The 8,733-nt window shown below is 37.9% G+C and overlaps 1 non-coding gene across 1 annotated transcript; it reads right to left on the reverse strand.

Moving 5' to 3' along the window:
- LOC127747014 (small nucleolar RNA R71) lies at positions 1-107 on the reverse strand. The gene has a single exon (XR_008008819.1). It is a non-coding gene; the product is annotated as a small nucleolar RNA R71 (small nucleolar RNA).
- Positions 108-8,733: the final 8,626 nt, after the last annotated feature.

Consider the following 8,733-nt stretch of genomic DNA (forward strand, 5'->3'; position numbering starts at 1 on the left):
AAGCTACGAAGAGAGATCTCTTGCATTGTACAAAAGAATGGGGATACTTTGTATGAGTATTGGGAAAGATTTAAGAAGTTGCTAGAAGCTTGCCCTCACCATTGGATAGATGAGTTGGTTCTGATCAGTTATTTTTGTCAAGGAATGCACCACCAAGATAAGCTTCTCTTGGATGCCGTGAGTGGAGGATCATTGACCAAAAACAAGACCGCAGCAGAAGCATGGGAAGTTACATCGGACTTAGCAGATTCAACTCAACATTCAAGGGCTAGAAGTCCACAACCAAAAGCAGTGAGTGAAGTTTCTCCCTCCGGAGATGCAATTTTGACAAAGACCTTTGGTGAGATGACAATTTTGCTGAGGCAAATCACTCAAGGGCAACAAATATTAAATTGTTCTAATTGTTGCTTGAGGATGAGCAAGCATTCTGAGTTTGGCAAGGGAAGAAGAAGAATGGGAGGAAAATGACAACAGTAGAGAAGATGAATTACAAGGTTGTAAAGTTCTTTTTCCTCTCATTTGTTTCCAGCACTTTAAATTGCATGATTGTCTTTATCTTCTCTGTTTACATGTGTGGTATGAATAAGCATAACCTGAATTTTGATATGTAACATGTTGCTATGCCATTATGACTACCAACTTGAGTTTTGTAAAGTTCAAAGCAGTAAAGTATCATGATCATAAACAAACAAGGAATTAAAGAAGAACTTAGCATGTGCATACAAGTATTGGAAGGCTAGTATGATTAATTGTTGCTCAATTGCATTGAATTTTATTTAATTGAAATTTTCATCTGGGACATTTTGTGAAATCTTTTGAAATCATGAAAACCTTGAAGAAGCAATTACAAATTAAAGCAAGAAAAGCAAAAGGGGGAAGAATGAGAAAGCTGAAGGCTCTGAGTATCAATGACAATTCATTTGTTAAGTACTTGTGGTGTTTATGTATCAAGCAAAATGCTTGAAAATAAAACACTTAGAGTCAAGGTTAGGCTCAAAGTGCAAATGCACTCCCTCAAAGCTCAAGGCTCTGAGCATTAATGATTAGAGAGTCAAGAAAAGAAACAAATGAGCTTAATGAAGTCCTCTAATTAAATGCTTGTGGTGCTTATGTATCAAGTGGTAATACTTGAAAACAAAGCATTTAGAGTTGTAGTTTTGTTATCAACTAATGGGGCAAAGTACCCAAAAGGAGAAGCTAATAAGAAAATCAAAAGCTTGTTTCACTACAAAAAAAAAGGCCTATGGTCACGGTAAAAAACCGTGACCATAGCTAGTGAAAAGGGTGACCATAGATCTATGGTCACGGTTTTGGACCTATGGTCACGGTTTTTTACCGTGGCCTATTCTGCCGTGGCCATAGGTCTATGGTCACGGTTTTTTTACCTATGGTCACAGTTTCTATGGTCACAGTTATAATTTTCAAATTCCGACACTTTAGGCCACGGTTTTTAACCGTGACCATAGGGAAATCTATGGTCACGCATAAAAACCGTGACCATAGCCATATCTATGGTCACGGTTTTGGCCGTGACCATAGCCTCTATGGTCACCCTTTCTTAAAACCGTGACCATAGCCTTATCTATGGTCACGGTTTTGGCCGTGACCATAGCCTCTATGGTCACCCTTCCTCAAAACCGTGACCATAGCCTTATGTATGGTCACGGTTTTGGCCGTGACCATAGAGGCCGTGACCATAGCCTCTATGGTCACCCCTACTCAAAACCGTGACCATAGCCATATCTATGGTCACGGTTTTGGCCGTGACCATAGCCTCTATGGTCACCCTTTGTTAAAACCGTGACCATAGCCTTATCTATGGTCACGGTTTTGGCCGTGAGCATAGCCTCTATGGTCACCCTTCCTCAAAACCGTGACCATAGCCTTATCTATGGTCACGGTTTTGGCCGTGAGCATAGCCTCTATGGTCACCCTTACGCAAAACCGTGACCATAGCCTTATCTATGGTCACGGTTTTGGCCGTGACCATAGCCTCTATGGTCACCCTTACTGAAAACCGTGACCATAGCCTGTATGGCCACCCGTTTTCAAAACCGTGACCATAGAGCCTATGGTCACGGTTTTGGCCGTGACCATAGGTTATCTATGGTCACCCTATTTTAAAACGGTGACCATAGCCTGTTTTGTTTTATGAGCTTTTTAATTTTTTTTTAAAGCATAATCACATCTCAAATTAATGATAATCACAAAATAAATCTAAGAACAAGAAATGTAAATCATAAAACTTTCATTATAAACTAGATATGTTTAGTTTTTAGTCTAAATAACATAAATCAAAATAGAGTATAATGTATCCAATTACATGTAATACCGAGTAAAGTCTCTTTTCAAAAAGTACGAAACACATAAGAAAAATTACATTTAGATAACTAAAGTGTGAGACCCATCCCATGTGATATTTGTATAGAACATATTTTCTTCACATCATGTCTTCCTGCTAGCAAAAGAAATAAACATGTTAAAACAGAGAAAAATTGCTTATGATAATGCAATACATATGTAGCAAACTTTAATAAGTCAGTTAACTTAAAAATTTCAACTACTAAACAGCAAGGAGTATTTGCTAGGGTTTTGATGAGCCACATAACAAGAAAATCTTAGCCAAAACTTATACATACATGTCCCTCTTTATGTAAACAACAAAGTCCAATTGATATAAACCTACCTATAACACAAGCGACAAACCTAAATAATAATTGTTGAAAAAAAATTCTAAATTATATGCGGTACCAAACTTGTTAGCCTTCAACTTGTTAAACAAAAAATGCTTATTTGCTTTACTGTAGCGCATCATTCAACGGTTAAATATTGCATGCACTTAGCCCATCTTAAGAATTTTTTCTTGTGAGTGGTGAGGGATCAATAAAGAGGAACTAAATTAATAAAGATGAGCACAAGATATAAAAAGTAAAACAACTAAAGTTTAGAACCAAAAATATAATGGTTTAGCCAATCAGCACAGTAAGTACCAAAACCATACTATTAATTTAACTACTTATTTTGAACAGCACTTACTTCGAAATCCTTTGATACATGGTTCGATCCAAGTGAAGGAGGAATGCTTCGCCGCGCATCATTTGGTGCACTACTCGCATCAGGTGGAGATTGTTGGGCGGCTTCTATCATTACTTGCACTTGTTCTGCACTCATACCAGGATTGACTTGTTGCAACAACATTTTAATCAAGTTTGTTAAACCATCCAACTTGGCAGTTAAGTTAGTTTGATTTTTCTCCATAGTTGAAACCACTTCAGTATGTTGTTGTTGCATTTGTCGGATCTGCTTATGCTTTTTAAGAGAGGATTTTGTGACTGATCGACCATAAAAACGAACTCTACCATGTCTTTCCTTTCCAAAAACTGTTTGAACTGCATCATCATCACTGTATCCTGCTTGTTTCAAATTTTGAATATGATCCTATTACACACAAGTAGGACCAAAATAAGTTCATGCACCCAAATGCTTCAAAATAAAAAAATAACTAACACATTTCTGGTTTGGTGTACTTTTCTAAGAAACTAGACAACTCACAATCGTCTCTTGTGTTCCTGAATCAGTCTCTCCTTTTTTGTTTGTACGAGTTACAATAAACATCTCAGCTTGTGATGGATCTTCGTTGTCCTCTTTCTTTGCACGCTACAGAGAAACCACTAACATGTTACTAACTTAGACACTTTTCATAACATGAAAGATGCAAAAATACTTAAATGCACATCACCAAAAAATACCAATTCAGCCCGTACTAACTCAAAACTAACTGGACCCATTCGATGATTCCATTTTTGCTTGGATCTGTTTTCACGATTTTTGTCAGAAATAACCTACATTTTGTTGTAATGTAAAAATACATAGAGTTAGTTAAATACATGATACAATCATTAAAGCCAAGAAAGTTGTGAAAATAACTTACTTTGCTGATATCAAGCCTCCAAAATTGAACTAATTTTCGAAAATGCAGTTCAGGTATAGTCATTGGACGATTTTTCATCATCTCTCTGAATGAGCTGTATGGTGTATAGTGACATTTTTTTATGCGTTTCTTAAATTGCTTCCATGCTTCTCCGATGGTATCTATCACCCAAGGCTCAGCATCACTAGGGATGTTATATTTGGACTACGAAGAAACAACGAATTATGTTATTTTACCATACATGCTAAGCCTATTTGTGAACAATTTAAAAAGGAGAATGATCTACTCACCTTTGCATAATCCAACATTGAAGTTTTAGTCTCACTTGACACAGCTTGCCAATTGGTATATAATAAGGTGACCAAATTAGAGTTTCTTGCAAGTGTGCCCAAGAACCGACTAAATAGTTGAACTTGTGTCTTTGTTGGGCCTATGGGTCTGCCATTGTACCATGTTAACTCTATTGGAGTCTCCATGGCATGAATATGCTTGAGTTGGGTGGGACCACGAGCTTTTTTCCTTTTAGTACCTATTTCGAATATCACTACTAGAGAATATTAACAAGAATACTAATCTAATGAACTAATGAATAAAAGAGTAGACTAAATAAAAAAATTATGTTGCTGTCTATCACTATTTACTATTGAAACTAGGGACAAAAGCATTACCGTGTTGACTGTCACTACTATCCCCAACACTTGGATTGTGATCATCATTATCATATTCATATTCTTCATCGTTTTCGTCCAATGATATCCCATATTTTTTGAAGAATTCATCTAGAGTCATAGCTGGGATAAGAGACTCAATCTTGTGTTGTTCTTCTTCGTTGCCATCTTCTTCATTTGATTTCTTCATTAGCATCTTCTTATCGGTCGGCTTCTTGCTTTGACCATCACCGTCATTGGAATTCATATTGGCTTTACCATCTTCTGCCTTTGAATTCTTCATTGGCACCTTCTTCCTAGTCAGCTTCTTCCCACCTAGGGCCTCATGTTCATTGGCTTTCATATTGACTACATGATTTTCTTCTATGGATTTCTTCGTTGGCATCTTGATTTGACCCTCATCTTCATTGATCACCTTGTCCTTGTTGTTTGTTATCTTCTTGGTTGGCATTTTGCTTTGACCTTCATCGCCAACTCTTGTCACCTTCTTTGTTGACATCTTGCCCTTTTTCCTTGTCTCATGTTTGCTACTATCCCCACATACAGCTAGAACATGTTCCCTTTTGATTTGAAATTGTTTCAGCAATGCATAAGCACTTGTGAATTGAATTTTTCCTGAATTTTTTACTGGACTCCTCATCTTCAAGGGACTTCTTTGTGACTCTATTTGTGAAAGGGTCCTGAGCCTTTTTCTTTTGGGATTTCCTTCACTGTTCATCCTACATCCAAAAAAGAGAGGTTCAATTAAGCATCAAGTTGATTCAACTGCAAAAAAAAGATCAAAGAGATATAGATGAGAGGTCAAAATAAAGCATCAATATACATGAATGCAAAAGGGAAGGAAAATTAAATATCAACATATTTTAACAAACAAAGCATAAACATTTTCCAACACCTTATAGTCACTACATTTCAGCATCACTGTCGAACTCATCAGACTCTGTTTCTTTGTCTTTAGGTTTGATATTGTTCGGTGTCACATCAACAATAGTAGGTCGCACACCCTGTCTAACCAAGTCTACCTCACCAATTTCACTTAAGGGTATCAGACTATTCGCAGATTCATGTAGCTCTCCTATGTTAGGGTCAAATTGTAATTGGACACCCATGTTAAATAAGTCTCTTGGAACCGTTTTCATCACATAATGCTTTTGGGGAATATATGGATCTTTCACATAAAAGCACTGGTGTGCTTGGCTTGCCAACACAAATGGTTCATCTTGGTAACATCTTTTGTTGAAATGAACGTATGTCAAACCATAATTATCTTCCTCAGCCATAAACCACTCACATTTAAATAACACAACTTTAAATTGGCTATAATAGTCTAACTCAACAATATCAATGATTCTACCATAATATCTTATATTGGCCTTGATTGGTTTTTTGTCCTTAACACTAGCAAAGCTTGTAGTTTCAGCCACCACAGTGACACCACTGTTTTGTGTTTTTCGCATCACTTCTCGCCGCTTAGTATGAAATCTGTACCCATTGACGACATAAGCAGAAAAAGATTTTGCAACTTTATTTGGACCCTTAGACAACTGTCGTATCCAACCGGGAACATCATCCTTCATGGCACGTCCGGTAAACCATTCTATAAAGTCTTCATTTTGATCTTTAACAACGTTCCACTTTCGCTTCCGCTTGGCTTGCTTTTGTTGCTCACCATGTTCTCTACAAGGGATGTGTAATATTATGTAATACTATGCCAAAATTAGTCTAAGGGATAGAAGAAATAAGACGTGAAATTTTACCTCATGTAAGGCTCCACGTTAACGCAGTTGTTCAATACATATGCATTAGCTTGAAGGAGTGACTTCTCGTCCAGAATAATAAGTTGCCCTTTTTTTCCACCCAATGGACTTCCCTTGTTTGTGAACAAATTGGAATCAGGATCTTGGGTTGAAGTGCCTTCATCATTATTCCGAGATACTCTGTTGAATCTTGTTTTCACTCCCTCATGCAAATATCTTGAACAAAAAGTTAAACACTCTTCAGCCAAATAACCCTCTGCAATTGATCCTTCCGGACGACTTCTATTGCGAACATACCCTTTGAGTGTGCACATGTATCTCTCAATCGGATACATCCAGCGAAACTGGACGGGACCACCTAACCTTACTTCATTAGCTAAATGAATAGGCAAATGAACCATTATATCAAAAAAGGTTGGGGGAAAAATCCTCTCTAACTGGCACAAAGTCTCCACAATCTCTGACTCCAGACCATTAATCTCTTCTAAAGATATTTCCTTTTGACATAGCCGACGAAAAAAGGAACACAAGCGAACTAGAGGAACAGCAACATGATCTGGAAGAATGCTCTTGATTGGTATTTGCAACAGGTAATGCAACATGAAGTGAGCATCATGAGTCTTATAACCGTAAAGCTTTCTCTCTTCTTGTTGTACACAACGAGAAATGTTTGAAGCACTTCCATCAGGCAATTTTGTTTTCTTCAAAACACCACAAAAAATGGATTTCTCCCCTTTGGTCATTGAGAAGCATGCTCTGGCAAGTTTAGTTCTTTTGCCATCCTTCGTATTTGTTGGGTGAAGATCCTTTCGAATGCCCATCTCCTTAAGATCATAACGAGCCTTTGCATGGTCCTTCGTCTTTCCAGGAATATCCAATAAGGTACCAACTATACTATCGACTATGTTTTTTTCTATATGCATTACATCAAGGTTGTGCCTGATCATACAATGCTGCCAATATGGTAACTCAAAAAAGATTGATTTTTTTTCCATTGGCCTTTACTTTTGTTTTGCATTTTCCCAAAGGCATTATCTACTGACTTTAGCATATCCAGAACCTCTTCACCCGTTAACATTCGTGGTGGACCCCTGAATTCATTTTTTCCATTAAAAGATCTCTTGTTAGACCTCCATGCATGATCAGCTGGCAAAAATCTCCTATGGTCCATGTAAACTGTCTTTTGGCTATGTTTCAAATAACAAAAAGAAGTATCATGGTTACAACATGGGCAAGCCAACTTCCCTTTGGTACTCCAACCGGACAACATGGCATACGCTGGAAAATCATTGATTGTCCAAAGAAGAGCAGCATTCATTCGAAAAGTTTCTTTTTTAAAAGAGTCATACGTATCTATCCCTGACACCCATAGCTCCTTCAGCTCTTCGATCAATGGTTGCAAAAAGATGTCAATATTATTTCCGGGTGAACAAGGTCCAGGTATCAGTAAAGAGAGCATGCAATATTCTGGCTTCATGGACATCCACGGGGGAAAGTTGTACACCATTAAGACAACTGGCCATGTGCTATGTGACACATTCATAGTTCGAAAAGGATTAAAACCGTCACTTGCCAACCCAAGCCTCAAGTTGCGAAGTTCTTTTGAAAAGTTTGGGTACCGACTGTCGAAGTTCTTCCATGCTTGACCATCAGCAGGGTGCCTTATGCAACCGTCTTTCAGACGCTGCTCGTCATGCCACCTCAACGCCTCTGCTGTGTTTGGGCACATAAAAAGCCTTTTAAGCCTTGGTATTAAAGGAAAGTATCTTAGGGTCTTCGCAGCAACCTTATGAACTTTATTTGGAAGCGCAAAGTCATCTTCGTTGCCATCCGTAGTAGGAGTTGGATTATATCGAGACTCTCCACAGATACAACAAACTGAGTCATTTATGTACTCATTCCGATACAGCATGCAGTCATTAGGACATGCATCAATCTTTTCATAGTCAAGACCCAACTCTTTAACCATATTCTTAGCTTTATTAAAAGAAGTGGCAATGTCCAAATCAGGTATAGCTTCTTTCAATAACTCCAAGAGGGAGGTAAAAGATGTGTTATTCCACCCATGTAGACACTTCAAGTGGTAAAGACGAATGATGAACGATAATCTCGAAAATCCAGTTGTACAATTCGGATATAATTCCAGACCTGCTTCGTCTACTAGCTTATAAAATCTCTTCGCATCTTCATTCAACCCACTGTTCCCCTCCTTAAGATTTGCCATATTTCCGAATGCGTCACGCAGCAACCCGTCAATATCATCAAGGCCGCCTCGATCATCCATGTCAGTATCTACTACTGTTGGGATTACTGATTCCCCATGATTAGTCCATCGTTTATAACCTTCGACAAACCCATAGCAAATAAGATGCTCATA

This window comes from Arachis duranensis, chromosome 4, assembly GCF_000817695.3.
Source record: "Arachis duranensis cultivar V14167 chromosome 4, aradu.V14167.gnm2.J7QH, whole genome shotgun sequence".
In the NCBI taxonomy this organism is placed as follows: domain Eukaryota; kingdom Viridiplantae; phylum Streptophyta; class Magnoliopsida; order Fabales; family Fabaceae; genus Arachis; species Arachis duranensis.